We start from the raw sequence: 25,950 nt of genomic DNA, 5'->3' as shown, positions 1-25,950 counted from the left end.
GTCTGGGAAAGTCTTTATTGTAAATTTTTGTGAATGGTAGAAATTTAAGTTGTGAAGGTTTTCTTCTTTCAGTATTCTAAAGATGTTGTTCCACTGTGTTCTAGCTTGCATTGTTACTGAACAGGAGTCAGCTATTATTATTTATATTACTTTATATATAACATGTCTTTTTCTCTCTGGGGGCTTTTAAGATTCTTTTTATCACTGCTGGGTGTGGTGGCTCATGCTTGTAATTGCAGCACTTTGGGAGGCCGAGGTGGGCAGATCATGAGGTCAGGAGTTCGAGACCAGCCTGACCAACACAGTGAAACCCCATCTCTACTAAAATACAAAAATTAGCTGGGGGTGGTGGCAGGCACCTGTAATCCCAGCTTCTCGGGAGGCTGAGCCAGGAGAATTGCTCGAACCAGGGAGGTGGAGGTTGCAGTGAGCCAAGATCACGCCACTGCCCTCCAGCCTGGGCGACAGAACTAGACTCTGTCTCAAAAAAAAAAAAAAGAAAAATTTCTGTCACTGGTTTTAAGCCTCATGTTTATGATGTTTTATGGTTTACTTTTCTTTATATTTCTTGTGCTTTGGATTCATCGACCTTCTTAAATCTGTGGGTTTATAATGTTCATTACATTTGGGAAAAATTGCACTTTTTTTCCTTCAGATTTTTTTTCCTATTTATTCCTCTCTCTCTTCTCCTTCAGAGATTCCAATTACATTTTATTAGGCCTCTTGAAGTTGTCCTACAACTTGCTAATGCTCTGTTTATTTTTTGTCTGCCGTGCATGCGCGCGCGTGTGTGTGTGTGTGTGTGTGTACTTCATTTTGGAGAGTTGCTGTTGTTGTATCTCACAGCTTACTAGTATTTCCTTTTGCAATGTGTAATCTGTTATTAATTCCATATAGTACATTTTTAGTCTCAGAAATTGTCATTTTTGTCTCTAGAAGATTAATTTGGGTCTTTTGGAAAATATTTTTTATATATCTACAAAACATGATTAGTCTTATACCTGCCATCTTGGAACATATGGAATATCATTAATAATTGTTATTCTAATATCTTTTTATACTAATTTTATTATCTTTGTCTTTTCTGAGTCTGTTTCTATTGATTAATTTTTTTTCTTTTTTTTAATTACACTTAAAGTTCTGGGATACATGTGCAGAATATGCAGTTTTGTTACATAGGTATACATGTGCCACGGTGGTTTGCTGCATCTATCAATCCATCACCTACATTAGGTATTTCTCCTAACGCTATCCCTCCCCTAGCCCCCCACCCACTGACAGGCCCCAGTGTGTGATGTTCCCTTCCCTGTGCCCATGTGTTCTCATTGTTCAACTCCCACTTATGAGTGAGAACATGTGGTGTTTGGTTTTCCGTTCTTGTGACAGTTTGCTGAGAATGATGGTTTAATTTTTGTCCTTAGCATAGGCTATTTTTTTCTTGCTTCTTTGCATGCCTGGTAAGTTTTGATTGGATCCCAGACATTGCGTAATTGTTTGGTGCTGGTTATCTTTATATTCTATATCTTATATTTTTATATTATAATAAATATTTTTACCTGGTTTTGGAACACAGTTACATTATTAGCAAGTAGTTTGGTCTTTTTGAGGTTTGCTTTTAAGCATTTTAAGGTAGGACTAGAGTGGCCTTTGGTCCTGAGCTAAATTTTCCCTTTACTGAGGCAATACGTTTCTGAATGCTCCACCTAATGGACTATGAATTACAAGGTGTTCTACTCTGCCTGGTGAGAACACAGACTATTCTTGGAGTAGTAAGCCCTGGCAGTGGCTACTCGTGCTCTTTTCTGGATGTTCCTTCCATAGTCTCATACAGTTTTCTCATATGCATGCACTGGTCAATACTCAGTTGAACATTTGAGGGGGACCTTTTGAATATTTCTGGAGTTCAATCTTTTTCTCTGCGCGTATAATTTCTCTCCAGGGACCTGTCTTGCAAATTCTAACCACCTTTGCCTTCTCAGACACCCAGTTCTCTCTCCTCAATTCAGGGTGATGGCTGGGTTCTGTGTGGGTTCTACACCCCTGCAGTGTTGCCTGGACAGAAACATCTGTCCAGGCAGTAAACTAGGGCAACAGTGATTACCTTGTTTGTTTCTCTGAGTTTCAAGTATCTCTGTCCTATCGTGCCTGATGTCTGCTGCTTGAAAACCACTGTTACATGTTTATTTTCTTGGTTGTTTAGTCAAAGAGTAAATCCAATCACCTGTCACTCCATCTTGGTTATATATAAAACTCTTGTTGTTCTATTTTGTGATAAAACTCAAGTTTCAGGCCACGCATGGTGGCCTGGGCTCACACCTGTAATCCCAGCACTTTGGGAGGCCAAGATGGGCAGATGACTTTGAGGCCAGGAGTTTGAGACCAGATGGGCCAACACGGCAAAACCCCATCTCTACTAAAAATACAAAAATTAGCTGGTCATGGTGGTGTGTGCTTGTAAGCCCAGCTACTCGAGAGGCTGAGTTATACAATATATTACAGTATATTAGGTTTAGGATTGTATACTCACCATCAATGTTTAGCAGTGTCTCCAGCCTCTGTCCTTTAGATGCCAGTGACATACTCCCAGTTGTCATGATAAAAAATATCTTTAGTCATTGGCAAATGTCCTCTAGGGGGCAAAATCACACCCTGTTGAGAATGACTGGGTTACATCAAGAGAACGAGTATAGAGAAAGGAGTACTGCCACTGGGGTTTGAGAAGTGCCAACATTTAAAGATTGGGTAGAAGAGGAGTAAAGGAGACAGGCAAGGAATAGGCAATGGTATACAATGAAAACCAAGACTGAAGAGTGTCACAGAAGTCAATATAGGAGGGAATTCCAAAATGGTAGGAGTGATTGACTATGTGCAGTGCTACTATGGAATCAACTGAAATGAAGGCAGAAATGTGCTCATAGGATTTGGTAACATGGAGATTACAGGTGACCTAGACAAGAGTAATTGCTGTGTGGTAGTGGAGGTGAAACTCAGATTGTAGTGAGTAAAGAGTAAGTGGAAAATGAGTAAGTGGACATAACGTTTGTAGAAAACCCTTAAACAAATGAAAAAGTACAGAGAAATGGAGCATCATCTGGAGGGTTATGAGAGTTCAAAAAGGGTGTGCTATTGTTTTTAATGAGAGATACTAGAAGGTGTTTGTATGAGCTGAAGGAAAGAATCCAGTATACAAGAGTGCCATAATCCAAACATGTAAAGTGCTTGGAACTGCATTTAACAAGTAAACTGCATATTAAATATTAACATTACTCCATCAATTAGAGATGAAGTGGGCAATTGTGCTTTTAGACCCTGTAATAGACAGAATGTTTTTGTCCCCCTCCAAATTCGTATGTTGAAATATTAATCCCCAAGGTTAAGATTTTTTTTTTTTCAGAATTCCTTCAATTTTAATTGTGGGGATAAAAATCTGACAGCCACTGAAGATAGAATACAGTTACTGGGAATAATCACAATGCTGTTCTCTTTTATAAAGTGGATATGATAAGCATTATTTATTTAATTAATGTACGTCACCAAAAATTGTCCTTATTCCTTGATTGTCTCTTTTTTTACCAGTCTCTTGTTGAAGTGGCCTCATTGTCTGGGGTAATACTTGAGGTTTGTTGTCTCACAGCCACGGAGATCAAGGATGCAGGCACACAATGAGTGAGGTTAAGAGTGGAAATTTAATTGGGAAAAGAAAGAGAATAGCTCTCTGCTACAGAGAGGGATCCGAAAAAATAAGTTGCTGGTCCACAGCAAAATGCAGAGGGTTTTATAGATGAGCTGACGGGGAGGTGGTGTCTGATTTACATAGGGTGCAAAAAACCGGTTAGGACCAGGTGTGTTATTTGCATAGGGCACGAATCTCTGGCCACCCCCACCTCAATCTTTATTATGCAAGTGGGTTCTCTGTCTGAGCTGTGCCATATTGCCCATTTCTTTCTTACTGTACACGTGTTAACAAAAAAGGGAAGATGGAGCTTCCATGGTGCACGCGCCTGTCCCCCACGTAGCCCTTTCCTATTGGTACAGCTGCTGGCATTCCCCTGTGTAAGCTTCCAGCTTGCTTATCTATATTTGCAGCTTGATTGTTCAGGCTGTTCTTTGTAGGAAAAGAAATGATTTTTTGGGCTGCTTATTGTTTGAAGGGAAGCTCTGCTGAGGACTCGTTTGCCCTCACTATCTGCCTAAATAATTTCTTTCTACCTAAATCTGCCTAAATAATTTCTTTCTACCTCCTGTATCATCGCTCTTCAAAGAGAGGATACCTGGCCTCCACATTGGCCCATATGATGCTGCCACTGGTCAGATCTCAGACTACACTAGGCAGCTCAGAGACCTCTGCTGTTATCTGCCACGTTGCATCTCAGTCTCTCAGAGTTGCAGTGTGGGGGGCCTTGTTCATTGTGTTAAAGTCAATGGTGACACTGAAAGCCACACCAATCTCATCAGTCCTGGCATAGCATCTTCCAATTGACCCAGAGGAATCATCTACTTTGTGAGACAACCTGTGCCTGGTCAGGGCTTCCAGTAATTCCTTGACAAATGGCATGAACTCCTGGTTTTGGCTCAGTGAGAGGGCATAACATTTGAATAGAGTGACTACAGCAGGGAAACTGAGGAATGTTCTCTGTTCATCTCCTTCTCTTACATGGAATATATGTTCATGATCCTGCTCAGGCTGAAGAAGGGTTCAGTTACATTCAGAATAACTTCTTCCACATAGAGTGTTTTCTGGAATCTCATCATGTTTGGCCACATCTTTTGTTAACTGAAATGTTTTCCCTTCAGTTTCAATTGTAAATTCCCCTTTCTCATTCAACAGCATCTCAATTTCTGTAATGTAACATTCATCACAAATGGTGAGATACTCCATTACCAGTTTTGCATCCTTCTTATATGCTTTACCAACTGCTCCCTTATTGAGTGTTAGGTAGACCGCTTCATATTCCTTCCTTGTGAATTGAGACTCTGCACTCAAACAAATGTCTGGGTTATTTACATAGTTTGGATACTAACCTATTATTTGTCATACACATTGCAGACATCTTTTTCTGGTCTCTCCTGTGTTAACTTTATGTTTTGTGCTCACTTTGACAGCACATATACTAAAATTAGAATGATACAGAGAAGATTAGCATGGCTCCTGTCTGTGCAAGGATGACACGCAAATTCATGAAATGTTATCTCTATGTTTTATTTTGTCATTCTAACATTTTCTTTTTGTCATTAGTCAAATATATCAAACCTTTTCTTTATTTTAATATTTTTAGGCATATTCTGTTCAAAAACTTTTTCTTTGTGGGTTTTGATTTTTTATGTCTTCCTCTCCCAATGTCATGAAGATATTTTCCCCTAATTTAGAATCTTTTCTAAATGTTTAGAAAGTTTGCTTTTCAGATTAATGTTTTTAATTCATATGGAATTCATTTTTTTTGCATATGGCTTGATACAAGGATGTACCCACTTTTATTAACTTCCAAATGGATAGCCAAGTGTCCCACACCATTGACTGACTAGTCTTTCCTTTTCCCACTGATTAGTAACACTGCCAAATCTCCATATGTGTGTAGTTTGGATATTGGTTCATTTGTCTATTGCCATGCCAATATGACAGTGTTTTAACTATTGTGATTTAAAATAAGTCTTGATACTTAGTCAGGCAAATCCTTCTCCAGTTTATCTTCACAATATTCATGTTTCTTCTTGTTCCCTTATTCTTCTATGTGAATTTTAGAACTAGCCTGTTAATGCCATGAAGAAAACCTTTGGAATAATATTTATGTGATATACAATGTTTTAATCCCTTCATTTTAAATCCTTCTGTGTCCTTACTTTCAGGCATGTCCTTTGTAAACAGCATCTATTGGGATAGAAAGCAGTACAATCTAATAGTTTGTCTTTTCAGAGGAAAGTTATGTTTATTAACATTTATTGAGGTATATTTGTGCTGCTTTAAAAAATCATTTTACCTTGTGTTTTCTATTTCTTTGCCTTCTCCCCTTCCCTTTTTTCTTCCTCCGTTTCTTCCATCTATATGATTAATCGCATTTTACTTATTTCGTTTTTTGCTTCTCTGTAGAAATTTTACATTCTATTTCTATTCTTTTAGTAGTTGCCTTTACCCTTTAACATATATACATTGCAAAGTCTAAAATAAATCAATGTCTTTAATCTCTTTTTAAACAGTAAAAGATTCTTAGCTTCATTCCATCTTTATTTCCAAGTTTTGGTTCCTTAGTTTGAACTGTTTTTCATCACCTCCACCAACATTGGTCAATATTATTTTTTAAATACCAATACTTAACTTTACTCATGTTTGCCAATTTTTTTCTTTTCCTTGCTTCTTTAATCCACCTCTTTACATCTAGGTTTTGGGTTCTTTTAGCTGAACTATATTCTTTAGAAGCAGTTTAAGTGAGGACTTAGAAACTCAGTTTTTTTTTTTTTTTTTTTTTTTGCCTGAAGATATATTTACTTTGCCCTCTTTTTTTTCATGAGAATTTAGTTGAGTGTACAAATATAGATGGCCAAATATTTTTCCTTAACTCTTTGCAGAAATTGTTCCATTGTTTTCTGGTATCTATGATAACGAATGGGGAGACTTTTTGATGTAATGGTCATTCTTTTTGAGTAATATCCTTTCTCTAGGTGATATGGATATTTTCTCTTTGCATTTCATATTTTGTTACTTCCCTATAGTATATGTAGGAGAATTTTGTTGTTCTTTTCAGTGCTAGGAATAATCTTTTAATGTGAGAATTTAAGTCATTCTTAAGTTCTGAAAAAGTTATTATTCGATTTCTATTTCAATATTGCTTTTCCCCTCACTTTCTGTGTTCGCCTACAATTTCTTTTAGACCCATTTGGGCCTGTCTATCTCTCTACTTCAGTTCTCTTAACTCTTTTTTCTCTTTCTTTCTTTCTTTCTTTCTTTCTTTCTTTCTTTCTTTCTTTCTTTCTTTCTTTCTTTCTTTCTCTTTCTTCTTTCTTAGACAAGGTCTTGCTCCATCATCCAGGTTGGAGTGTAGTGGCACAGTCACAACTCACTGCAGCCTCAGTATCCCAGGCTCAAGAGATCCTCCCACTTCAGTCTCCTGAGTAGCTGGGACTATAGGCACGTGTCATCATGCCAGGCTAATTTTTAAAATTTTGTTGTAGAGATGGGATCTTGTTATGTTGCTCAGGCTGGTCTCAACCTCCTGAACTGAAGCAATCCTCCTGCCTTGGCCTCCCAAAGTGATAGGATTACAGGCATGAACCACCATGCAGGCCTTAACTTTTGTATTTTCCATTTTATTGCCACGTATAATGCATTCTAACATCTTCATCAGCTCCATTTTCTAAATCATTAATTATTTCCTCAGCTATGAATAATCTGTTTTTGGCCCAACCATTAAATATGAAGGTTTGTGTGTACTTATTTCAGTGACTATGTGTTCATTATCAAGATTTCTATTTGGTTAAAAAAATGTTTTTAATTCTTAAATTAAAACAACAATTTAAAATATTTTAATAATGCATTGTGTTTATGCTTCTTCTCTCTTTAAATATAAAAACATTTATTTAACATTTTTATACTGATTTATTTGCCATTTTCTATTGCAAATTCCTACTATTTGTTTCATCTTCTGACTTTCTTTTATGTGGCTTATTAACTCGTGTGGTTCAAAATTATTTTCTGTAGTAAACTCATTCTTAGCAAAAGTCGAGTCTCCATGACTTGAGATCTATCTTCTTCTTTATAGGATGATTTGAGTTTGCTTCTTCCAAATCTCAGTGGATTTTTACCAATTCTGGATCTTTTTTTGGTGATAATTTCTTGGCTTCAAGTGTCCCACCAGTTGGAGTGTGTCAATTTAAGGCCAATGATTTCTTTTGAGTCTAAACTTTTAGCCATGACACCTGATGGGTAGCTTTCTTACTGTGTATCCAGGCCAATAGAGGAGTATTTCGAGTCCAATTTTATGGTCTGATGGCATTTGTCATCACTAGCTTTTAGTAGGGATTCAAGTTCAGCACCTTGTCTTGTAGGAACCTGAAGTATAGGAATGCCTCTTGTCCCTATGGTTTTTGCCAGTTTCTGATCCTTGTGGGAGTTCTTAGGCTTTGTCTGCTGTTCCCTACCCTGACTTTGATTTCCTGCTCTATTCCTGCGACCTGAGAATTTTGTTTTCTTTTTTTTTTTTTTGAGACGGAGTCTGGCTCTGTTGCCCAGGCTGGAGTGCAGTGGCCGGATCTCAGCTCACTGCAAGCTCCGCCTCCCGGGTTTACGCCATTCTCCTGCCTCAGCCTCCCAAGTAGCTGGGACTACAGGCGCCTGCCACCTCGCCCGGCTAGTTTTTGTATTTTTTGGTAGAGACGGGATTTCACCGTGTTAGCCAGGATGGTCTCGATCTCCTAACCTCGAGATCCGCCCTCCCAAAGTGCTGGGATTACAGGTGTGAGCCACGCGCCCGTCCGAGAATTTTCTTTTATTATTGTTATTACTGTTATTTTTGAGACAAGGTCTCACTCTGTTGCTCAGGCTGGAGTGCAGTGGTGTGATCAAGGCTCACTGCAACCTTGACCTCCCCAGACTCAGGTGATCCTCCCACCTCTGCCTCATAAGTAGTTGGGACTACACACACACATACTACCATACCTGGCTAATTTTTTTTAAAAAATATTTTTTGTAAAGATGCGGTCTGACCATGTTGAGCAGGCTGGTCTCAAACTCATAGGTTCAAGCCATCTGCCTGCCTCAGCCTCCCAAAGTGCTAGGATTACAGATGTGAGGCACTGTGCCTGGCTGCTTTTATTATTCATGAGTTTGGTTACATATTTAATTTTTTCTTTTTGTTGTATTTTCTCCAGTGTTTCTATGTTTATCATGTGGAGGGACAGCCTTTCCACCTTAGCTAACCTTGCCAGATTATCAGAAGTCACCAGAAGTCGCTTTTTTTTTTTTTCCTGCTTTAGAAGAGATTTTTATTCCCCCACTAGTTAAGAATTCTCACGTCCCCAGTGGCATAAAAGATGGCGGAAAAATAGCTTAAAACCTTTTCTTCTTTTTTCCCATCCATCTATCGCATCCACCCACACGTTTCCTGACACCCACAGTGGGTCAGACAGCGCGCAGATAAATGAGACGTGGTCCCCAAGAAGGCACCTCCAGGCTCTCCAGGACAAGGACCACAACAAAACTGCATCACAAAGTGATCCTGCCCTGGAGAGGGAGCTCGAGGAGGCAGAAGTGTTAGTACATCTCTCTGGCTACAGATGTCCCAGGGGCTTTGTTTAGCCTGGGCACCGGCAATCGGGGGCGCCCTCCTCAAATCTGGCCAGGGACACGCTATGATGTGACACTTTCCCCAGAGACCCATCTTCCCACCATCTTCAGAGGGCGTGACCCCTGTCTCCCCACTCGGTCCCCTCAGGAACAGACTCCATCTCTCGTTTTTGCTATCTCAGTCCTCATCCCCACCCCTCCTGCTCTAAGCTCTCAGGGGCCCACAGATCAGATGGCTTCCCTGGCCAGCACTGTTTCCCCTCTATATGTCCTGTGGCCAGAGCCGCAGGTGGGCGCGCACGGCAGGTGCACAGCATGAGCACAGCAGGCATACACGCTGACCCGATGCCACTCAGCTTTCAGGCGCACTCGTGCGGGTGGCTGCTCCTGGCTGACAGCTTCCTGGCGCACTGGGCTGTGGCCTCTGGCTTCGAGCTCATCTCTCCAAGAGCCACCCTGGTCCACACAGGAGGCGGCAGCAAGGCCAATCTGGGGTCTTGGGATGGGGGTGGAGGGAAAGTCGAGCAGTTTGTAGACAGGGGTGCGATCTCCCCACAGCTCAGCTTCACGACATCCTGCTTCCAACAGCAGCCAGGTGCAATGTATGGACTCTGTGTGGATCCCGACTTGAACAAACCAATGCTAAAAAGAGTTTAGGATCAATATGAAGTAGATATCCATGACATTAAGGAGTTACGGTTCATTTGTGATAAAGGATGTGATATTGGCATGGTGGTTATGGAAAAATAAAAAAAGTTCTCATCAACTGAGATACCTACTGGAGTATTTACAGGTGCCATGACATGATATCTGGAGTTTGGCTTTAAAATGCTCTAGCAAACAAAACTAACACAAAAACCTGATGGGGACTTCGGGTTCATTATACTTTCTATTATTCTGGATATTTAAATTTCCTTTCCAAATCATATTCTTTCATTCCCACTTTTACAGCCTTCATTATTACCTCACGGTGGGCCTCACTGGAGATTTTATTGGTGTAGAGCAGAACCTCCAGCTCCACGTCCGTCTTAAACACTTGGCACTCAACGATCTCTGGGTGAAGAATGGTGTTGTTGACTTTGAACTTGCTGATGCCCTCGAAGGAGGCCTCCCTGCAGACGCTGCTACTGTCCATGTTGACGCCACGCAAAGTGAGGAGGACAGAGGGCTTCTGTGACGTCAGGACACTGGCAATCTCATCTGCATCCTGGACGTCGTCCACGGCATACTTCTCCTTGAAATGGATCTTTCCCATCCAGGTGGCATGGTTGGCAGGAAGCCTGGGCACAAACAGGGCCGACTTCCCAGTGTCAGCGTCGATGACGCCGTAGTAGCCTGGCTCGGTGACACTGAACACCCAGTGAAAGAAGGACTCCTGGCGAAAGAGGACCCCAGCGTAGGTGCCTCCCGGCCGCACCACCACTGAGGCGGCCTGCACAGCAGGGTTCTTCCGCAGCCGCGCACAGCGGCGCTGCCGGTTCAAGGCAAAGAGCGCCAGTGGCAGGCACCTTCAGGGTTTCCTTCCCCAGCCAAAACAACGGTCCAGTGGCCGCCGCCATGTTCGCCTGGCACCGGCGTCACGTGAAGTCTGAAGTCACTCCTACCCAGTTACATTTGACAGTGGAGAAAATTAAAGCTCAGAAAGGGTAAGTGCATTTTCCAACATTTCCAGTCTATCAACGATGCAGCCAGTAGTGGAATCTGGTTCTGTTAAGCTCTAGAGCCCATCCTCAATCACTACAGCACACTGTTAAATTTGGGTGGTAACACGGTGAAACCCCGTCTCTACTAAAAAATACAAAAAACTAGCCGGGCGAGGTGGCGGGCGCCTGTAGTCCCAGCTACTCGGGAGGCTGAGGTAGGAGAATGGCGTAAACCCGGGAGGCGGAGCTTGCAGTGAGCTGAGATCCGGCCACTGCACTCCAGCCTGGGTGGCAGAGCGAGACTCCGTCTCAAAAAAAAAGAAAAAAAAAAAAAAGGTGGATGGATGGCCTGTTACACAGCTCAGAGGCAGGAATGAGTAAGTTATGCATGGGAACCAGCAGTGAGGGGCGAAGAAATGAACCAATCGGTCACAAAAGAAATTATTCATAATGTGGATCCAGAAGGGAGATATTTGTGAATGGCTAAGATCAGGCTTCAGTTTTTGTATGTGTTGTGACAGATAAGAGAAAATCTCTATGTGTTCTTGAGTTGAACAGCTGACACAATGGGTGAGATTAATGGTCATAGTGCTCATGGTGAAAAATATGAAAACACATGAATTCTGCAGTTGTTGTAATGGGGAGCTTGTGAGATGTCAGATTTGGCCCCGAGTGAAAGATGTAGGAGAGGTCTTTGTTACGCAAGTCTCTGGCATTTATTGGAACTGACTTGAACAACAAAATAAAAGATCTAAAAGCACTTTGGGAATAGGTATGCATCATTCTGAAAGGGTATTACTGACGATAATGAAACTTCACGATAACAGTGACTAAGCTAATAAATGCAGCAGAAGGCTATGATCTCATGAATATTCACTGGTTGCTCAAGTGTAAACCCAGGGTCCTCAACCCTACTTGTGTAGCCATGTGCCCATTTTGTAGAGGGGAGCATCAAGATTTGAAGAGGTTAAATATTTGCTTTACATTATGCAATTAGGAGTTATGATTGGCACTTAGGGATGCCGAGGAGGGTGGATCACAAGGTCAAGAGTTCAAGACCAGCCTGGCTAACATAGTGAAACCCCATCTCTACTAAAGATACAAAAAATTAGCCTGACGTGGTGGTGCACGCCTGTAATTTCAGGTACTCAGGAGGCTGAGGCAGGAGTATCGCTTGAACCCGGGAGGTGGAAGTTGCAGTGAGCCGAGATCGAGCCATTGTACTCCAGCCTGGGTGACAGGGCAAGACTCTGTTTCAAAAAAAAGAAGTTATGATTGAGCCTCAGGTCTGTCTGACTCCAGCTGTTAACTGCTATGTTCTAAGCTCTACTATGGTCAGGAGATATTCCTTGAGCACATTTTTCAAGGTAATATGATAAACACCGTAGGGAAGAGAAATCTTAATCAGGCATGGTATATGTCCTCGCCAAATTTGCAGGGTACTAGAAAAGTACTAATTTCCTATAATGCATAGTGGAAAGTGATAAGAAAACAACGAATTCAGGGATGGAGAATTCACCTTTCAGAAGACTGCATGGAGGATGTGGCAGTTGAAGTAGGCTGTGAAAAAGGGGTAAGATGGGGCTATACTGAACCAAAAGGATAAGAATAGAGAGGAAAGAGGCAAGTGTTCCAGGTAAGAGGCAGGGCAGGAACAAAAATGAAGAGGTGGCAAATGCAAGGCAGTTTTTGGAAAAGTTAAATGGCCAGTTTGATGGGACAGAGAGAATATGTGTGGAAGTAGAGAAAATGCTGAAAAAAAAATACAATGCAGATTTAAATAGTATGAGTAATCATTATAGCTAATATTTGCCCAGCACCTAAAATGTGCCAGGCACTGTCCTTGGGCTTTAAATTTATTATCTCACTGAAAGATTTCTAACTAGACTGTGAGATTGATCTTATTCCCACCCTCATTTTACAGATAGGTCTATCTGTAAACTGAGTTATCAGTTTATCTGTAAAATCGGGGTGGGAATAATACCACTCTCGCAGTCTAGTTAAACAAGTTATTTAGAGTAGTAACTTGTCTGTCTTATGAAGATTACTGGTGAAGCTGAAACTCAAACACAAATTTATCTAATGCTAAAGCTCTTATTTATAAAACCATATGGTCACCCAGTAAACATTGCCGTTGATGCCAAATAAACTCTGCTTCAGAGCCACAGTTTTGATCCACTAGTCTTATTTTTTTTTTTCTCCTCTGATTTATACATGTCTGATGTATGTTGTCATTTCTCTGCAAACTTTCAGAGGACTAGGAGGGAAGACTAGGCTCTAATTTCATCCTAGTGGAGAAAGAAAAAAGAAATGGAAAGTGAGTTTAATTACTCTTTGCTAAAAAGCCGTCTCTTCTCCTCATACTTAACAATATGAAGATTAGGTCTTCACATGCTGCTGTAAGAGAATGGACTCATCCATCATTAGATGTATCCTGGAAAAGGGAATGAGGGAATTTTTCCTGAGGTTCTGGATAGTATATCACTTGAGGCACCTTATAAGAAGGGATACTGTGTTTGGCTTTATACAGGATTGCTGATTTAGGATGATCATACATCCTGGTTTGCCAAAAGGGATCTTTATGTCTATTAACCTGGCATAATTATTAATGGCACCATCTTTACTCCCAAGTTATAAGAGTTTAGAATATAAATTATATGGTTTCTCTACTGAAGGTCAGAGTAATGAGAGGTCAGAGCAGCTCCCAGCCCCATTGCCTTGAGTGAGGTTTCTGTCTCACAGGGAGTTGCAGCCAAGAGTCTGAAGGATTCTGCCTCTTCACAGTCTGGATGAATAAATAGTGCCATAGGGATGTGAGCCCTACCCATTATTGAATGACTGCTGGTGTCCTTGGCTGCTCCAGAGATAGTAACATCAAGTAGTCTTCCTGGCATTTGAGGGGATGAACTTGGGGTAGGAGAAGAGGAGAGGCTGTACTCATCCATGAAGTCAGCAGTTTGGGGAATAGGAGGACATGGGCTAAGAACTTCAGTCTCGGGGGATCTCCTTGAATTAGGGTCATGTAAAGGGAGACACATTGTGCCTTGGTGATAGAAGGCTCCTTAGTGAGGCATTTATACAGCCCCTGTTTAATCTCAGGAAGAATGTACCTATGTTGGAACAGTTATTCATAGTTATTGAAATTTCATAGGCCAAAAATTAAAAAGTGTATAGATGACCACGTATCTTGGGTCACTACTTAACTTGGCATGCTTTATTATTATTGATAATTTGGAGGCTATTTTGTAATGCAATTTATTCAGAAGGTATTTATTGGGTACCTACAAGATGTTGGGCCACTGACTGAGATTGTAAGAAATAGAGACTAGAATAAGATAATGTTCTTGCTCATAAAGCTCATTCTCAGCATCGACTACGATACACCATTTAAGCAAATACTTAAAAATACCCCCAACAATACTGTATGTTGTTTATGGAAACATTCATATATAATGAAAGTACAAAAACATGCATGAGAATGATGCAACAACTTTTGGATACTGGTTAATCCTAAAGGGGGTGAGAGGGAAGGAAAGGGATCGGTTCCAGGCTTTAGCTGTATGAAAAGCATTTTATTTTGCAGGAGGAGAGGTAGTGGGGGTGGGGAAGAGAGAGATACCTGAAGCAAAAATAGCAGCATTTTAGCATCCATTATATCTTATTTAAATCTGTTAAATCTTAAAATATACCAGTGTAGTTTTCTAAATTCCTGAAATATTTTATAATTAAAAACTAAAGTAAAAAAGGCCAGGTGCGGTGACTCATGCCTGTAATCCCAGCACTTTGGAAGGCTGAGGTGGGCAGATTACCAGAGGTCAGGAGTTCAAGACCAGCGTGGCCAGTATGGTGAAACCCCATCTCTACTAAAAATACAAAATTAGCTGTGCATGGTGGTGAATGCCTGTAATCCCAGCTACTTGGGAGGCTGAGTCAGAGAATTGCTTGAACTCGGGAGGTGGAAGTTGCAGTGAGCTGGGATCACACCACTGCACTCCAGACTGGGCGACAAAGTGAGATTCTGTCTCAAAAAAAAAAAAAAAAAAAAAAAAAAAGAGCAAAACTTTTTCTCAAAAAAAAAATAATTAAAGTAAAATTGTACCCAATAAATGTATACAACTATAATTTGTCAATTCACAATTAAAAAAAATAAAATTTACAACAGCCTTCTAAGGAAGATAGACCCATTAAAATGGATGGTCCTTTTGTCATTACAAAGGCTTTTCCACAAATGAGCTGTTGAAGAAGAGAGATGGAAGGAGGAAGAGTGGGCAGAGAAGTGGGTGAGGCTGGGGCTCCTGGGGCCATGGAGTGTATGAAAAATCTGCAAGTGTGGTTGGACCATTTCACAAAAAGGGATGTATCTATATGCAATTGAAGTTGTGTGAGATTCTCTAATGTGAACCTCTTCATCTACTCACATACATGGGCCTGGTGAGAGTTGTTTTTTAAACTGAGGGAGGTGTCAGGTTCTTATCCTTGGTGATTCTGGCACAGAAAGAAATAGCATAGCAGGCACAGAATCAATGACCTACACGGTTGGTTAGCTCAGTGGAAACAGTAGTTGAGAGTCAGAGTAGACCAAAAGGATCTACCTCTTGAAGAATTCACGACAACTTGAGGAGGACTTTGGATCTTCACAGGGCAGGGCATAAGCGTGAGTGGAATTGAGGCGATCTTCCCTAAAGCTGAAGAGCAGGGAGATCTCAGTGGACCCTGGGTGACGTGGGACTCAGTAAACCCTTCAATGACAGTCATGAGTGAAACTCTAGGAAAAGATAGGGAAGATATTTTCATTAAAAAAAAATTGTGGATACATAGTAGGTGTATATATTTATGGGGTACATGAGATGGTTTGATGCAGGCATGTAATGTGAAAAAAGCACATCATGGAGAATGGGGTATCCATCCCCTCAAGCATTTATCCTTTGAGTGACTATAGTCACCCTATTGTGCTATCAGATAGTAGGTCTTATTCATCCTTTCTATTTTTTTTTCTTTTTTACAAGGTGGGAATAGAAGAAAAGCAGGGATAGATAAAATGTGAGGGAGACAGAAAGAAGGAAGTAAGAATAAAGGCAAATGCGTGTGAGCAGAACTTGGAGAGAGGCACTTGGGGTTCCCCAAGGTCTCACTGAGGGATGCTTGAGCAAGAAGCAGCCATCCAGCTGGTCCTTGCTGGCTGAGAACATCCCCAGGTCCTCATGGAGCATGTGCAACAATAGAGGACTTAACTGTCCATACCCATTCGTGTCCTGAAGGAGATGGTGTTGGAGCATGGTGGCTGGACTTATCCACAGGATTTACTTTGTCCTGCCTTTCAGACTGGGCCACCAGGTGTTTTTTTACAAGGAGTCTCCCACCTGCAAACATACCAGGTACTTTCTCCAAGTTGCTGATTTATGGCCGCAAAATGGGCTGAGGTTCACAGTCCCTTTAACACCATAAACAAGAAAGTAATAACCTAGAAACACAAAGGAAGAGGAGTTATATTTTGCCATCTGCTGCGGTCACTGACCAAACTTTAATCTTTTTATTTTCTAGGTCTAGTGTTAGCGGGGGGCAGGTAGTAGCTTAGTTCCTAGATGGGGAAGAAATTGGGTCACTAGCAGATGGAGTAAGGGGTGAGATGATGAGGGAGGGGTGGGAAGAGGGAGGAGGCAAGAGCCTGGAGGACTTCAAGGGAGGAGAATCAAAACAGGTTTCTTGGAAATGAAGCTGCTTCCCCACAAGAACAGCCTGATGTGATAAGAGCAAAGTAATGAGAAACAGACAGCTCACATTTCCCTGAAAGTGCAGAGCCAAATAGCAACTGGATTTTGGCTGTTCCCAGATCATTGTATTAACTTAAGTCCCTCTCCAGGCCCCGAGTGGGAAATAGGGTGGGGGAACCTGTCTTCAAAGGCTCCCCACTGACTCCATGGCAAAGAGCTCAAAGCCTTGGAAACAGCAAACTCTCCTCCCTCCACCTCCCAAACAATATTGCTCTTACCAGCCTTACAAATAGGGGGTGAACAGTCCTCCCTCAGCCCAGTGGGTCCTTCTTCCAAATCCCCCATCCTGTGTCCCCCACAGCTGCTTCACTAAATCATCCAGCTCAGAAAGAGCTGTCCACACGCTTGCCACTTATTCTCTTGCTGTGTGGTGGGCTTGTCTAATTTTAACAGGCAGAAGCTAAGTGGAGTCTCCAATTTCATACAGCTCGCTGGGAGAGGGCCTCATTCCATAGCCCTTGTTCAAAGGAGTCAGTGGTGGGATTTGACGTGGGACCAAACGATTACCCCTCCCACCCCCTCCTAACCCAGTGTTTTGGCCGAGCTCCCCCCAGGCAGGATCCCCAGAGCTTTCTGCCACTTGTAGCAAAACAGTCTGACTTCTTGCACCATCAAATAACCATAGTTTCTGAAACCTGGCGGGAGCAGCCTGCTTCTTCGCCAGCTGGAAAGGGGAAGGGGCAGGTCTGTAAGAAGAAAATGAGACCTTGACTTCAAGCTGAGAGATCCATGGACCTGAAAAAAATAGGGCTTTGTTCTCACCCAGAGTCCTCATCAGCGCCTAAGAGCAAAACTAGGGGCAATTCCAAAGCAGAGACAGCTATGCAAAGGCAAAGATGGACATCTGTCACTTCAATGAGAGCCCTGCTGAGGAGGTTAAAAGAATAAGAAGGGGCTGGAGGTGGTGACACACATGTGTAGTCCCAGTTACTTGGGAGGCTGAGGTCAGAGGATCGCCTGAACCTGGGAGGTTGAGGCTGCGGTGATCATGATTGCGCCACTGCACTTAAGCCTGAGAGACAGACTGAGACCCTGTCTCAAAAAAAAAAAAAAAAAAAAAAAAAAGGAATAAGAAGGGGTAGTAATGTAAATTTCCCATGTTTCCTGGAGACTGGTTCCTCCACAGGTTTCCTCACTTGATCTAAATGGCCTGTAGATTTCCTAGTCCTAGATTCAACTTGGTGGAACATGAGCTCTCTTTTTATTTTGTCATGGAGCCCGCGCAGCGTATTGTTTGAGTTCAGATTGCATGTGAGTGCTGAGGGCGCTAAGTAATGAGCTGGGTGCTGTGGGGTCTGTGGAAAGAACTGAAGACTTGACCTGCGGGCTAACAGGAGAAGAAGGACACATAGATTGATTTACAAATGGCTTCATTTAGACTTACAAAGATGTTCAGATGACTGCAAATTAGAAGGAAGAGCAGGAGTACAAAGAAATCTATGTATCTGACACTTAAGAAACAATTTTACAAGAGTCTTATCCACTAGAATTAAAACTCTGTTAGGTTAGGGGTTTTGATACGTTTGATTTCTTGCTGCATCCCCAGTGCCTAGTATTCTTCCTAGGCATACTGAACATATTAGATACTCAATAAAATTAATTTGAATGAATACATCTATTCCAGCACCAAATCTTCTTTCATAGTAATGCTTGTTAGAAATATTTTCTAAATTTTATTTACTTATTATTTTTTATAGATAGGATCTCTGTCTGTCACCCAGGCTGGAATGCAGTGGTGTTATTATAGCTCACTGCAGCCTCCAAACTCCGGGACTCAAGCAATCCTCCCTCCTCAGCCTCCTGAGTAAGCTGGTGCATACCATGCTCCTGGTGCATACCACCACATCTGGCTAAATTTTCAAACATTTTTTGTAGATATGGCATCTTGTTTGTTGCCTAGGCTGGTCTCCAACTCTTGGCTTCAAGCAATCCTCCTGGTTCAATCTCCAAAAGTGCTGGGATTACAGGCATGAGCCACCATACCCGGCCTTCTAAATTTCTTGTAATTTTATAGCAGCCGGAACAGACTTAGACAATCGTAATCTTAAGTCACAACTGCAATATGCATCTTGCAATGCCAGACTCCGGTGTTGCTAGATACAGCCCAGCAAAGGAATATTACATGGCAATTAGTTTTGCATTCAAGAAGAGACTGTAAATCTGTTCATTCAACTAATATTAATTGAGCTCTTACTTGAGCCAGGCACTCTAGCCTGCTGGAGTAAGCCCTCATTGTTCCTTCCCTAATGGAGACTCCAGTCTGGTGGAAGTGAGAGGCATCATTACTTAGTCAAATGGATGAATATATCATTACAAATCATAATATAATGACAATAGTAGCTAACATTTACTGAACACATAACTGCATGGTAGGGATTGTGCTAAGCATTTTGCGTGTGTTATTTAATATTCTTAAAGTTGAAGTAGCCGGGTAGCCAGGTGTGGTGGCTCATGCCTGTAATCCCAGCACTTTGGGAGGCTGAGGTGGGCGGATCATCTGAGGTTAGGAGTTCGAGACCAGCCTGACCAACAGGGAGAACCCCAGTCTCTACTAAAAATAGGAAAACACTGAACACTTGTTGGGATGAACTGCCTGCAGAGAGGAGCTACTGTCTCTGCTAGGAGCTGAACTCTTGTCAGGACACCCTGACTACAGAGAGGAGCTGCCCACTATGGGTCTTCTCTGAGCTATTCTATTGCTCAGTAAAGCTTCTCTTCGTGTTGCTCACCTTCCACATGTTTGCATACCTCATTTTTCTTGGTTGCTGGACAAGAACTCAGGACCCACCAAATGGCGAGACTAAAAGAGCTGTAACACAAACATGGCTGAAACATGCCCCTTGCTCACCACGTTGTGGGTGAAGAGAAGGAGATAAGAGCTGCAGCCCTTCAGGGGGCCCAGACCTGGGAGCTCCCTGAGTCAGGGCTGTGACTCCCTCTTTGGGGCCCTGCAGTTCCTGGCATCTCCAAGCTTCCAGGCGCCACTGCATTCCCCGGTGCCAGCTGGGGAAGCTGCTTGCGGTGTGCCTGGTCCAGCCACAGCCTCACAGAGAGCCAGTGCCCATGCTGGCACCTGGAGCTGCCCTCCCTGTGGCAACAGCAGACATGTCTGACTATACAGTGACTGGACCCCAGGCTCGCTCACACACCCCTTGCTGCTCCATGCCTGACTCTCAGTCTCCCTTGGAGGCGTGGGATCCAGGCTGGTAGCATGAGCTGAGTGCAGCCTGCCAGGCCAAAACAGAGGAAGAAGCCCAGCAGGCCTGAGTAAAACTCGGGCAAAGGTGTCGCTGGCCACAGGTTTCTAGCCAGAAAAGTGACACCCCAAAGACCTCACAATAGTAATTTACATTCCCACCAGCAGTGCATAAGCATTCCCTTTTCACCATATCCATGCCAAGATCTCTTGGTTTTTGACTTTTTAATAATGGCTGTTCTGGCTGGGATAAGGTGGTGGCATATTGTGGTTTTAATTTGCATTTCCCTGATGAGCATTTTTTTCATGTTTGTTTGTCATGTGTATGTATCTTCTTTTGAGAAGTGTCTATTCATGCCATTTGCCCACTTTTTGATGGGATTATTATTGTTATTATTTTTCTTGCTGATTTGTTTGAGTTCCTTGTAGATGCTGGATATTAGACCTTTGTCAGATACATAGTTTGTAAGTATTTTCTCCCTCTCCACGAGTTGTCTGTTTACTCTTTTGATTATTCCTTTTGCTGTGCAGAAGCTTTTTAGTTTAATTAGGTCCCATTTATTTACTTTTGATTTTGTTGCATTTGCTTTTGAGGTCTTAGTCATAAATTCTTTGCCTAGGCCAATGTCCAGAAGAGAAAAGCTAGTATATTTTTGAAACAGAAAGTTGGTGAATGATTTAATGGTGATTAATCCTACGGCCCATCATGTTCAAATACAAGAGAACTAATGCCACAATTAAAATATAAAACACAACATTTACTTTTCCACTCTTAACTTTAAGATTACTGATTTAATATCAGCGAAACAATATTACCCGTCACATTAAATTAATGCCTCTGATTTGAACTTTATCAGATGAGTAGAGTTTGACATATTTATTTTATATAAATCCGAGTATGTTATATTGTTGTATAAGTATAAAGAGCTTATGCTTGTTTTATATTTGTAGATATTTAAGAAACCTTATGATAAAAATAAAATACTATAAATCAACACTAGTGATTTACACCAGTAATTTACACCAGTGTCTGTGAAACTTTTTTCCCCTCTTTATAAGAGACTATTTGTTACTGAATTTTGAGAAATGATGAGAATATTATTTTAATTTTTCTATATCAAAATTACTCATCAATGATGTAATGACTGGCACTACATACCGATGACTGTCATTTGACCAATAATCACTTCGAAGCTCTCCCCTTCAAATGCATAGTGCATATGCATGACATGTGTCAGTCTATCTATGCAATACTTTTAGCTTTGAAATGCATATTCACTATAACTGCACTTATCAACATTTTATCTAAAATATACTACATTTCTACTATGTTTCAGGTACATACACAAATTACGTCACTGAACTATAACAATAGCTCTATGAAGTATACACTAATATTGGACCCATTTTATTGGTAAGCAAGGTGAGGCTCAAAGATAGTAAGTGAATTGTTCAAGGTTATAGGGTTAGTGACACAGAGAAGGGATTAAACTGGAACAATGTAACTCTCTATATGTTCTCTTAACCATCAATTTTTGATACCTTGTCCTTTAGTAATACCTATAATTTGCGTATAGATTGATTTGCTCCATTAGACTTGAACTCTTGTAAAGCAAAAATAGTGTCTTAATTTTTTGCAACTTTAATTGAGGCATAATTCGCATATCCTGTAAATCACTCATTTGCATAATTCAGTGGTTTTGTGCTTATAGCATTATTACTCTGTATAAATTGTGATTATATATAATAAAATTTGTCATTTGTTCATTTTAAGTGTACAATTCCGTGACATTAATTCCATTTAAAATGTTGTGCAACCACCTTCGCTATCTATTTCCAAACTTTTTCATGACCCCAAACAAAAACTCTGTAACCATTAAGCAATAATTCCCTATTCCCTTCTTCCCCAATACCGTGGTAATCTCTAATCTACTTTCTTTCCCTATGAATTTGCCTAGAATGGTACATTATTGATCTTTATTCCCCATTACCTTGAACAAATGCCAAACATGTAGGAAGTGGTCAATCCATATTTGTTAAACCATGAAGAATAAAGACATGTTGTCCTTGCATCTTTGCCTAGACTATAATTTTTTAAAATGCTCCTCATTCTTCTGCACCAACATTCCTTCTTATACCATCTTCATTTACAACCCAGTTTATTAATTCTTCCTCTCTAGGCAACTATCCTCTTGTCCATGCCCTTATGCTGTATCATCCAGAAATATATGACATACTGCTTCAGATGCACAGAGGTGAATGAGCTGGTAAAACAGCCAAAGATGCTGAGACAAATGCAAAAGGCTCCCACACAAGTGACTGAACGACCATGACTAAGGGCATCCCACATGGGCATAGATGATTAAATAGCAAGTCCCTGAACTGCTATCACTAGAAGGTATAGAAAATGAATTTTCTGTAAGAGTTTACATCTTTAAGCAGTGAGAGATGGATTTTCATGCCGAACTCATCCTGAATGTCACTCTCTCTCTCAATAAAAGCCATGGAGGTAACCAACAACCTCTTGTTCTACAGTACAGAACAGAGAAGGGCAAGAGGAGGAGGAGGTTTAGCAGAGAGGCAACACTAGGACACGTTGTTTCTGAAGTGATTTACGAATGATAAGTAGAAGCAAGCAGTGAATACAAAAAGAAAATGAGAGGAGGTAGTTCTTCCAGTTGTTTAAAAAGAGAGAGAGAGAGAGAGAGAGAGAGAGAGAAGCAACAGCCACAGCTTGTGTTCTGCTGAGTGCTTTGAAGGTGAACTCTTCCTCTAGAATTTCAGACTTTTAGCAAGAGCATAGTAGTTGAAACTACAGAAATGATGTTGATACACTTAAATTCAGTACTTTTAGCAGCTGCACATAGATAAATAATATTCTGCATTTTGTATAAAGCCACTGATAGAATAAAGTAATAGTGGCCAGGCGCAGTGGCTCACGCTTGTAATCCCAGCACTTTGGGAGGCTGAGGCGGGTGGATCACAAAGTCAGGAGTTCAAGACCAGCCTGACCAGGATGGTGAAACCCGTCTCTACTAAAAATACAAAAATTAGCCGGGTGTGGTGGTGGGTGCTTGTAATCCCAGCTACTCAGGAGGCTGAGGCAGAGAATTGCTTGAACCCGGGAGGCAGAGGTTGCAGTGAGCCGAGATCGTGCTCCAGCCTGGGCAACAGAGTGAGACTCAGTCTCAGAAAAAGAAAAAAAAAATAATAGTGATAAATGGATCCATGTTTTAAGACAATAAGTAATATATGGATACATATATATTAAGACAAGTAATATAGGAATCAATAATTAAAACAAAGAATGGGATCAATGGACTATTCAAAACATGAACAAGGTGAAAGAGATGAGAGGGAAAAGGAAAGAGGGGAGAATATTTAAAACATGAACAAGGTGAGAGACATGAGAGGGAAAAGGAAAGAGGGGAGAATATTCACAACATGAACAAGGTGAGAGAGATGAGAGGGAAAAGGAAAGAGGGGAGAAAAAAAGAGACTCTAGGACATATCAAGACAGAGATTTTGCCCTGAGCTACACCTGAATAAGAATTCACTAATTTCTTAATAAGGAGGAAATGAAATTTAATACTGAAACACATTTCTTTTATATCATATGTATAGATTTATGCTTAGGTTAACAACTTAGTAAAGGGAATGTTGTTTCTCCCATATTGTGGATTAAGTCATTCTTAACTAATAATTTTGTGATCTTTAAGGAGTCCCAGATCAAATCCATACCCAGGTCACTTGTTTGCAATAGGTACTATAAAAAAATTATATTGAAGATTCTGTTGCTAAGCTAAGCAGTGCCCCCTGAAGACTGTTGCCTTGACAAGGATAATCACTCTTGGATGAGTTAGACATTGCAGAGGTACTTGAAGGGTGACCTGCGTGGGCCCTTTCTCAGAGTCTGATTACCATATATTTTTCCAAACACTTAGCAGAGATAAGAGTTCACCTCATAAACCTTAGTTATATTCATTAGGTCCTAGGCCAGTTTATTCTTTCATTTAGCAAATACGTATTGAGTATAGACTGCATCAGGGGCTTTACTGTGTAAAGTGCTGGGAGACCATGTGAATGCCTGTCAGTGTACAATTTTCAAAATGTTAAAAACATAGCTCTCAGTGAAACCCCATCTCTATTAAAAATACAAAAAATTAGTCGGGCGTGGTGACCGGCGCCTGTAGTCTCAGCTACTCGGGAGGCTGAGGCAGGAGAATGGCGTGAACCGGGGAGGCGGAGCTTGCAGTAAGCCAAGATCACAGCCTGGGCGACAGAGCGAGACTCCATCTCAAAAAAAAAAAAAAAAAAAGCAAAAAAACATAATTCTCATGAAAAACATAGTGAGCACATGTCAAAGTTGTATTTGAGTCATTTATGAGGGATTCATCAAGATAAGCCGATTCAAAGAAAGATACAGGATAAAAATAAATATATGATATACATACACATATGAATATGTATGTGTATGTAGAAAAGGAGAGAGAGAGAGAAGAAGAGAGGCAGTTTAAGCAAAAAAAAAAATGCTGGAATAAGATTTCTAAATTGGATTAAAAAAGCAGTCAATTTCTACAGTATAGTAAAACTGTAACTTTAGGGGTAATAATTCTCTCTACTAGACAAAAGTCATTTATATATTATCAGTTTCCTACAAGTTCAGCCCTAACTTCACAGAGTCTGGTCCTTTATTAAAGTAAAAAGTACATCAAATGAAAACCAGTTGACCCATGGACAGGCTTATTACCCAATGCTCTATGACATGGAAAGAACACGCAGTCATCCTTTTTTCCTTATTTCTAAGTTTTGGGTGATCTTTCTTCACGTGAAAAGCAGACAGAGTCTCTACACTTAAGGATCTATCACCTAGTCACATTATCACTGCATTACCGATTGCACAAATACATGCATATTTCAACTGTGTCAAGAACTGTGAAGGAGGGTACACAATGGTTACGAGTGTTTACAACAGGGATTTATGTAAGCAGTGAGGAAGGAGACACCAGAGGGGGAGACACTGGGGAATGTTGAGCAGCAGTGAACCAGATGGGCCCTCTTTTCTTCCCTATCCACACATCTCTCCATGTCTTTGAGCACCATGTATGTGCCAATTTCTCTCACACGTACACATTTAGTCCTTCCTCTCCTCAAAAATTCAGACCTGAGAGTTCACTTGGATCCCTCACAGGCATCTCACATGGGCATGTCCAAAGCAGGATTCTCAGTCCTGCTCACACCAAACATCAACTCTTCTCATAGCTTTTCTGTTTTAGTAAGTGGCACCACCATCCCTCCAATTGATCAAAACAAAGGTTTAGAAATTCTTTCCGATTTTTCTGTTTCCCTCACTCCCCCTACGCCAAAGCAGTTGATCAGTTAACACTGCCTGCTCTTCCCTTATAGTATGAAAAATCCACCACTTTCCCACCACTACTCAGGGCCAAGACATCAACATCCCCTCACTCTTGTGAACTATTTCAGTCTTTCCATCAAGACTTCATTCTCCACTCTGCAGCCAAAAGGTAAATCTCATCTGAAAGGTAAATCCCATCCTGTCGCTCTTCTAAAATCCCTCCAGTGGTAACCGGAATGAAATCTAAACTCCTCCCACTGACTCACACAGCCCTATGACATCCGACATTCGACATTCGTACCTTCTGACTCAACTGTTACCATTTCCACTCCCACCCCGAGCCCCACCCCTAACTATACTCTGGTCGCACAATCCTTCTTTCAGTTCTTCAAACATTCCATGCTTATTCCCAGCTTATGGCCTTTGAGCTTGTAGTTCTCTCTTTCTGACATATTTTTCCTTGTTACTTTTGCCTGTCTATCGCCTTTCATTATCCAGATCTCAAGCTTAAATGTTACATCTTTTTTTTTTTTTTTTTTTTTTGAGACGGAGTCTCGCTCTGTCGCCCAGGCTGGAGTGCAGTGGCGCGATCTCGGCTCACTGCAAGCTCCGCCTCCCAGGTTCACGCCATTCTCCTGCCTCAGCCTCCGAGTAGCTGGGACTACAGGCGCCCACCACCACGCCCGGCTAGTTTTTTGTATTTTTAGTAG

The 25,950-nt window shown here is 41.3% G+C and overlaps 1 non-coding gene and 2 pseudogenes across 2 annotated transcripts; 1 reads left to right on the top strand and 2 right to left on the bottom strand.

The window, feature by feature from the left end:
* Nucleotides 1–4,246: 4,246 nt before the first annotated feature.
* LOC112609310 lies at nucleotides 4,247–9,714 on the bottom strand (annotated as a pseudogene).
* LOC112610550 lies at nucleotides 5,088–5,198 on the top strand. The gene has a single exon (XR_003116427.1). It is a non-coding gene; the product is annotated as a U6 spliceosomal RNA (small nuclear RNA).
* Nucleotides 9,715–10,166: 452 nt separating the features above from the next.
* LOC112609309 lies at nucleotides 10,167–10,862 on the bottom strand (annotated as a pseudogene). The gene is made up of 2 exons (XR_003116185.1): nucleotides 10,610–10,862; nucleotides 10,167–10,554 (listed from the first exon to the last, which is right to left on the bottom strand). The product of XR_003116185.1 is annotated as a xaa-Pro dipeptidase pseudogene (transcript).
* Between the last annotated feature and the right edge of the window lie 15,088 nt (nucleotides 10,863–25,950).

The sequence above is a fragment of the Theropithecus gelada genome, chromosome 16 (assembly GCF_003255815.1).
Source record: "Theropithecus gelada isolate Dixy chromosome 16, Tgel_1.0, whole genome shotgun sequence".
In the NCBI taxonomy this organism is placed as follows: domain Eukaryota; kingdom Metazoa; phylum Chordata; class Mammalia; order Primates; family Cercopithecidae; genus Theropithecus; species Theropithecus gelada.
Note: the sequence above shows the minus strand (reverse complement) of the source record. Positions and strands in the feature narration are given on the sequence as shown.